Source organism: Phoxinus phoxinus, assembly GCF_949152265.1.
Source record: "Phoxinus phoxinus genome assembly, chromosome: 20".
In the NCBI taxonomy this organism is placed as follows: Eukaryota; Metazoa; Chordata; class Actinopteri; order Cypriniformes; family Leuciscidae; genus Phoxinus; species Phoxinus phoxinus.
Window position 1 is genome coordinate 17662193 of NC_136895.1, and position 9215 is coordinate 17671407.

The window sequence follows — 9215 nt, forward strand, 5'->3', positions numbered from 1 at the left end:
TATTTGTGCTAATATTTGTCTTTATTTAGACATTTTACAGTAATATCTCCAAAGAGGCTGGTATTTGTCTAAGTTATTACTCATACTTAGGCTAAGTATGAGTAATAATAATGATGAATGCTGATTTCTAAGTGTTTTCCAGTTAAACACTTAACCACGTCCTTATGCATACTGTACTTGAAGTCTTTCTGAACATGGTGGTAATGTGTTAGTGGTAAGTGCCGTTGTGAATCTACTATCAGCATAACGATGACGGTCAAGAACATCTCATTCTTGTTCTCAGTGTCTCTTTGCTGATATCTGATTCTTGTTTGAAATGACTCATATTTGAAGGATTGCTTCAACAGTGACTCAAGTTTCAATCTTGTACCATATACTCAGGGCTCCCAGACGAGACAAATGCAATTGGCTAAGACATGATAAAACATGTAGGAGCCATATGACTATTTTTAGTTGATAAATTACAAAATTGGGCAATAAAATGGTTGTTCAGACTAGCCCGTAAACCAGTGTACAGAAAGTAACGATTCCCAGTTTCTAATCAAAAATGAATTGCGGAATTCATCAACAGTATTGTGTGGTGGATTCTTTATCTGACCCATTGAAAAGAACCAATTCAGTCATTTGTTCGCCAATCATTAGCCACATTTCCACTATCAGGCCAAATTCGTACAGGAAACACTAGCACACACTAGTAACAAAGCAATATACACTCACCGGCCACTTTATTAGGTACACATTGCTAGTGCCGGGTTGGACTCCCTTTTGCCTTCGGAACTGCCTTAATTCTTTGTGACATAACACGTTGCTGGAAACATTCCTCAGAGATTTTGCTCCATATTGACATGTTAGCCTTGCGCATTTGCTGCAGATTTTTGGCAGCGCATCTATGATGTGAATCTCCCGTTCCACCACATCCCAAAGGTGCTCTATTGGATTGAGATCTGATGACTGTGGAAGCCATTTGAGTTTAGTGAACTCCCTGTCATGTTAAAGAAACCTGTTTGAGGTGATTTGAGCTTTGTGACATGCTGCTATCCTGCTGGAAGTAGCCATCAGAAGATGATACACTGTGGTCATATAGGGATAGACATGGTCAGCAACAATACTCAGGTAGGCTGTGGTGTTTAAACAATGCTCAATTGGTACTAAGAGGCCCAAAGTTTGCCAAGATAATATCGTCCACACCATTACACCAGCAGCAGCCTGAACTGTTGATTCAAGGCAGGATGGATCCATGCTTTCATGTTTTTTACACCAAATTCTGAACCTACCATCTGAATGTTGCAGCAGAAATCGAGACTCGTCAGACCAGGCAACCTTTTTCCAATCTTCTATTGTCCAATTTTGGTGAGCCCTTGCAAATTGTAGCCTCAATTTACTGTTCTTATCTGACAGGAGTATCACCGCTGTGTCTTCTACTGCTGAAGCCCATCTGCTTCAAAACTCGACCTGTTGTGTGTTCAGAGATGCTGTTCTGCAGACCGTCGGTTGTAACGAGTGGTTATTTTGAGTTACTATTGCCTTTTTATCATGCTCGAAGTCTGGCCATTTTCTCCCACAGAACTGCCGCTCACTGGACATGTTCTCTTTCTCGGACCATTCTCTGTAAACCTTAGAAATGGTTGTGTGTGAAAATCCCAGTAGATCAGCAGTTTCTGAAATACTCAGACGAGCTCGGCTAGCACCAACAACCATGCCGCATTCAAAGTCACTTAAATCACCTTTCTTCTCCATTCTGAAGCTCAGCTTGAACTTGAACGATCTCAGCAGATCATCTCGACCATGTCTACATGCCTAAATGCTTTGAGTTGCTGCCATGTGATTAGCTGATTAGATATTAGGTGTACCTAATAAAGTGGCCGGTGAGTTTATCTAATGAATCCACATGCGTACTGACTTAATTTTAAGATTTATTTTCCAAATTAGTCGTAACTAAAACTAATGCTCATTGTTAAAATTAGTGATATTAACAAACCCCTAACTTTGGCGCACACCTTGAAATGGTTTGTTGAAAATATGTGTTAAACATACCCATTTTTAATTGCCCACCCAATCCATCAGAATTATGAAGAAGTGGGCACTTTCATTTTTAGATCAAAATCCATGAGAACATATTGGCAACTGCATAGTAGCATGCTAAAACCATTTTAAACGCCTTAGCAACTGCATAGCAATGTCCTAGCAACACATAGTCAATTTTTCAACCTACTCTTCCTTAGAACTCTGAATCACCAATAAATCAATCGAGAGATCAGTTATTTAGCTTGTTTTTCGGTTGCCATTGTGGTCATCCCTGACAGTTACAGTATGTTTTCTATTTACTCAGTTGAGGGGAATGAACCATTGCACTGGCATTTAGCACAAAATCCCCTCCAAGGATGAGAAAGATCAATAGTTTATAGTTCAGCTTGCAAAACCGACATTATTTTAAAAGCTTTCTTATGAACGGTTTGTGCAATACTGTGACACATTTTAACCCCTGGGCCCCTAAAAGCACTATTGCTTATGCAACTCCCCGGTGAAAAAGAACAGCAACAATGATTTGTGCCGAGTCCTGTCTTTTTTAATCACTTAAAGACACTGGTATTTCCTGGTTCTCAGCTGTTGTGTGGACACAGAACATCTTTAGATTGTATAGCCGCTCTAAACGCCTCCACGAGCTTGTTTGTTTGATTGCTGTTTAAAGAAAATCAGAATATTTATGGAGATGAACCCCTGGTTCAGCAGATGGCGTTTGACCCAGGGTCTCGGCGTTCTTGCGGCGCATCCTTTGCCGATATGGCGGATCAGCAGCTTTTTTACAACGTCCCCACTTCTTTGTCTTTTCCAAGAGATCTGTTGTGATTTGTTTTCTTTACGTGCACATTTTTTTGGGTGCTGGTACATATGCACACACACACACACAGATGCAGATAAGCACTGAAATGCCCACAGGCCTCTCTGCATGTTAAATGGAAGATGATCTTTTCCAAGAAAAGCAGCCAACAGCATGAGGAATGTTTCATTTGGCTGGCATGTTTATCAGTGCCGGTCAGATGAGTACCCTTTTCATCACAACAGGCCGTTTCATGCTGACTCCCCCAAATACTGCTTTTGAACTTCAAATATCAGCGAGTACCATGCAACAAAACTTCCCAATACTGTATCTTTGTAAGGCACCATCTGTTTCGAAGAAACATTAATCATTGGACTATTGCCTGTATAAACTCATCAAATTTTGAAAACCACTACGTGAAGTCGTGTTCCACATGATGCACTTGTTCTATGCAATAGAAATCTCGCAATTCTGACTTTTTATCCTCAGAATTGCGTTATATAAACTCACAATTGTGAATTATAAAGTCAGAATTGCGAGATATAAACTTGCAATTGTGATTTATGGTCACAATTGCGTGATATAAACACGAAATTGTAAGTTATATAGTGAGAAGTGCATGATATAAACTCGCAATTGCGAGAAAAGTGAGAATTGCGAGATATAAACTCACAATTGCAAGAAAAAAGTTTATATTTCGCAATTTTTGCTATAATTCGCAAACTGCAAGTTTATATCTCTCAATTCTGAGGAAAAAAGTTAGCAATTACCTTTTAAATTTATTCCGTGGCGGAAACAAGCTTCCGTAAAAACGGTAAGTTTCACTGTGAAATTACATTTTAAAATTTAGGCTTTTCTTCTTTTTTAAAATCCATAACCTGTAATAACATGATTCTTGCCTTGCTTCAATAATACAAACCCCAATATAGTGCATGCAATGTATACTCATGCACACATCAGCCTAACCTATATAGATAAGCATGCATGCCTACATATTTACAAGAGTGGTCTATTTTTAATTCAAAATGACCTTGAATATCAACCGCCCCCTCTGGGTTCTGGACCCATATTGAAACTTGTTTTCCACCTTAACACAATGAAACCTTCAAATGTAAATCTTTTCGTTGGCATTGGTTTTATCCCCCCAAATTCATGAGGAAATTATGCATGATGCATTTGTGACACAACCTATATTAAGACATGAACCTCATGTTATTCCACAGGAAGCAGAGGTTTGCATCAACATGTATTCCGGAATACAGTTTGACCCACAATACGACTGGATGACCTTCCTCTGGATACGGCGTACATCTTGAAGATAGTGATTTTTAAGACATATTTGGCATGAAGCTCGAGTTGCTAACCTCAGCACAATCTCTGTCAACCAAAGTACAAACTGTGCTTGAGCTATTCAGCCACTGTGATGCTATGACCTCAAGAGCTGCTAGCTCTTAAAGACTCTTAAAAGATTAGGATTAATCATTATTAGTGATGTTTGTGATTATTTTTACTCAAACTTTAGGTTATTGACATATAATAGCTCAAATCACTTGTTTGTCGAAGACATGCTATTCCTTTTCAAAGCAATTGGACTTAAAGTCCCCCTGTAGTCAATCATTGTATCCCTTAAAACTCATCTTTGATCACCAAAATGACCTTGAAAAATAATTATTCATGCCTTAATATAGCTTGAATGTAACTCTACACCCTTGCCTTATTTAGTACACGCTGTTCTATGAATATGCAAATGAGTCCCGCCTCCACTCACTCACCAGCTCAGAGATCCATTCGCTGATGATCACACATTGACGTGATTGGTTACAAGGTAGTTTTTGTCGTCAGAAACACCAGCGATTTCAAGCCGCTCTTCAGCAATGGTGTTGACTTTTGCATTTGCACATGCTTTGTCTTAAAACATATTAAAAACATTACATAGACATATAAACAACATTAAAAATCAAAGCTTGATTTTCACCACAGGGTGAAAACAATCCCATAGACTTGCATTGAAAGATCCATATAGGGACCAGAATATCATAGACTTATGAAACTGATTGTGAATTTTATGTTTTTAATTTAAAAAATCAGGTTTAAATACTTTTACGTAACACTTAAGAATGGTTAAATGTTGCTACATGCAAAAGAGCCTGTTTAGTTGAACTGTCCCCTTAAGATGGGACCACTCTTTTTATCAGATACAAACCGGCCAGAACAAGCATTTGTACCTTCCTCTTGTTTAATTTACAGTTAATGGAGCCAAACTGAGGCCTCTCACGTTTAATATCTCACGCTGTATCTTACAGAGACTCTTCAGTCCAAACTATAAACACTGCGAAAAACACTGCGTCTCCTATACATTCAAAACACCCATTTAGCCGGATGCACATCTGGCCTATATTTTTGTTTATGTTCTTAGATTGCATTCATTCTCTTAAGGAAATAAGCAGTCGTAAGATGAGATCGTGATCCTTGGACTCACTCAATTTTGGTGAAACTTGGCCTGACTACAAAGTCCTCATGTTATGGCTTTATAGAAGCTTCCAAAAGGCCATTCACACCAATAATTTAATAATCAGAGCCCCTAAAGGGACATGGCGATGAAAAAGAAATATGAGGTTGCAAGAATTTTTTTGCATTCTCTTTCAAAAGGTGTGTGTTCCCCTGAGAGACCTCTGCGTTTTCCCAAGAAACGGTTGCGTTCACTCTCAAAACCTTTGCATTTTCCCAAGAAGCCTCGCAACCTTTACGTTTTCCTGAGAAACTTTTGTGTTTCCTGAGAAACTTGCAAAGAACCGAAACATTTTGCAAGCGAATATAACTTTTCTCGGGGGAACACAAATCATTTGCGAGATCAAACTGCGTTTTCCTTCCATCTCGTGTTTTTTCCTTTAGGCCAGGGATCCGTAGAGAATAATGCAGTTTACACCACAACTATGGCTGCTTTTAACTCCACTTTTCGATGTACACTCGTGCACTTCTACTCAGGGGAATTCCCGCCGCCATTTTGAAGTGCGTTTAACTTCGTCAAGTGGGAGAGGGAAGTTTATTTGGACAGAACCTCAATCCCTCGATTATTAACCGAGGGAGCAAGTCCACTCAATATGTACACTTCATGCACATCCGTAGACCAGAATGCAACATGATTGTGATGTCACAGCAGATCGTGCTTAATTTATCCCCACCCCCCACAACTCTAAAAAAGTCACCGTGGGTGAAAAGTCACCGGATGACCTACTACTTCCGGCAATATACAAGGCAAGTTTATTTTCCCTAGTACATTCAGCATCGGGCTCATATTCACAATCTCAAACATGTTCTCAAAACTATCATTTTCAACGAATTCAAAATCAATATTTGAATCTCTGACACCTTCTTCAGATCCACTATCAAGTGACATGTAGTGACACTAATATTTGATCGCGTCTCGTACCTGCTCTGTAAATCGCTGAGCCAATTCAAGTTTTGCTGATTATACTTCCTATTCTTTTGTTTTCTGCCTGTGGTAACTATGAGTGAAACGCCACTTCATTATTGTGTATCAGACATCGCCACCTTGAGTAATAAAGGTGAATTGCACCTATTGATTCATCAGAGATTCAATTATTGTGCGGAATAATTTTTACTTACATTATTACACACCTTGGGTCACAAGCGACCCTATACAATTTTACAAAAACAAAATCTTGTTATATTGTTGAAATACTAAGAAGGTTGATGTCTAGCTTTAGAAAATGAATGAGGAGTTGTAGTGAATGACGTCCCGGGTCGATAAAGACCCGAGGTATGCGTTTAAGGGTTAAACACATTGCAAGGGTTCTGCAAGTAGTGGGCACTCACAAGTAAGCAACGACGTACATCCGAGTGAACGAGTAAGGGAAGTTAGCAAGGGATGGGCATACACATTGGACTTAAATGCAGCCTATAATGACAACGACACAGAGGGTATGGTTGGAATCGCTTTCAGAACTAGGGGATGAATGCTAAAAATATTGACAGCCAATCAGAATCCACCTGACTTTAAGCTTGAGCATTTAAAGCCACAGATGACATAACTGCAGCACATGCTTATAATAAGGGCCCTGCTTATAATAAACAGCAAAAGCGTTGTGTGCCCAAGTGGATCATAAAGATGTTCTACGATCTAATTAGCTCACGATGCTTCTGGGAAAGAATGTTATCATACGTCGGTGTGGACGCTAATAGGCTATTTATCCTTCTTGATCTGAACGGGCCTTTCATATCCCACAAGAAATTCCCTTGCGATCGACAATTTGTCGAATTCAAAACTGGAAAACTCCCACCATGTCTCGCAGGAGTTGTTTTGTTGTTTTTTGGACATTGAAGTCCATTTTATGAAATGTTTCACAAGTGTTCCTCATATTAACCATTGACTAAACAGCGATCTGTGGTGTTCTGTCTATTATTAGAACACACCACAAGTTTGATGATATTTCTGGACCAACAAAAGCCTCGGCCTTCTCATGCATATTAATGAGATGTGTGATGTCTCTGAGAATACAATCGCTTAAGCCTCTCCCATGCCCTTTAAGATGCTCATGCATGTCGAACTAGGATTCAACACAAGGATCCGATTGTGTGAATCAGTCAAAACTGCTTTGGACTCTAAAAATGATCTTTAATTTCAGTTGCACTGGAATCGATGGATCCGTACGGAATCACTGAGCGCCTCCAACAAGCAAATGATTGCGATGTGCTTATGATCAGCATTATATAACACGTGTCAGTTCACATTTGTGTAAATCAGGGAAAGCACATTGTGCACGTCTGGCTCACAGGCAACAGGCTGTGCTTGAGTTCCCATTCCTGTCTGCTGAAGCAGTTACCATGGGAACACCCTTTTTTCCCCTAGTATTGAGGGAGCATTGAAGTGTTGTTTTGGAGTATTTGAAATGCAGGTCTTGCACAGTTTAGCATTTACGTTCTGTTCATCTTTAGGTGTTAAAACTTGAGCATTACAAGCTTTATCGCCTTTGAGTTCTTCATAGCCTACTTGAATACTTAATTATTGGATGGATACTTGTTTTATTGTACTATTTTACTAATTCATTTAATTTTTAAGTCATAATGTAATATTTTAATAATCTGAGTTTAAAGTTTAGAGACCATCAAAACAGATTTTAATTTGATATTGAGATTATAAAACTCACTTTTGTTTACGATACTGTATAGCTCGTGTTTCCTGTGATAATAATCATCTTTACTTTTCTTTATCTGCTTTTATTTTAGATAGGCTTAGTAAGATTATTTGGAAGAGAAAATATTTACACGTGTTATAATAATCTAGTCAAAGACATTTGTTATAAATTAAGTTTGAGAGAACAGATCTTTGAGTAAAGATCATTTCCTAAATGTGAAGATTTACCTGTATTAACAGAGGGAAATTTATAATATTTGGTATGTTTATGCTTCCAAACTTATTGCTTCCAAACTTTGACCTTTTTTTACTGTGTCATTCTTATCGTTAAAATTAATGAAGAAAAAGAGTGCCTTAATCTTATTTACTTTGATAGAGGATCTTAAACTTGCTGAGAACCCATAGTTTTTTCTCTCTTTATTTATTAATTACTTTAATGTATTTTTTATTTATTTACTTATTTATTTATATTTTCTTTATTTTATGCTATGATGCTTGTCTTCCGTCTGATTAAGATTAATGTTGTCTGTTTATTAATGGGGGGTGGGGTGTAGAAAAGAACTTTGACCAAAGTTTCTACTAAAATCGTGTGCCTAACTTTATGATGAAAGAGTGACACCTGGCGGTTTTGTGCTGTAAAAATGCATTATCAATACTCTGCCATGAACAGAAACACTCCAGCAGAGCTGAGCTGACTATAACATAAGTTATCATAAATTAATATTCCGTTCTGTCTGTTTGAATATTATCTCTGATAAATGTTAACTGGAAAACATTTTATGTATATATATATAGGCAAAATATATTTTTTTTCTCTCTCTTTTTTTTCGATTAAACTATAGACACGACCTTCAGCAGTTGATGTTGACAGTTTTCAGTCTTTCACTGTTTCACAATATTACGAAATGAATTTATTAATTTAAATTCACACAACCTCTCTCTCAATTATACAGTATGCAACCTTAACTGTATAATAATTTGTATAAAATATTAATTTATTTTCTATTCATAATATTAAGAGAAAAAAATATTATGGGTAGCCTATATCTCAAAGTTTTAAAAATTGATAAAAAAAAATGGGTAAATTGATCAAAATTTATTAAACGTTAAATAAATTACTCAACTTTTCATGAAAAAAAATTAAATAATTGATGATATTGTTAGAAGGGTAATATTTAATATATTGTTAGAATGTTAGAAGGATATTTAATTAATAAATAAATAATGATTTGATTAGATATG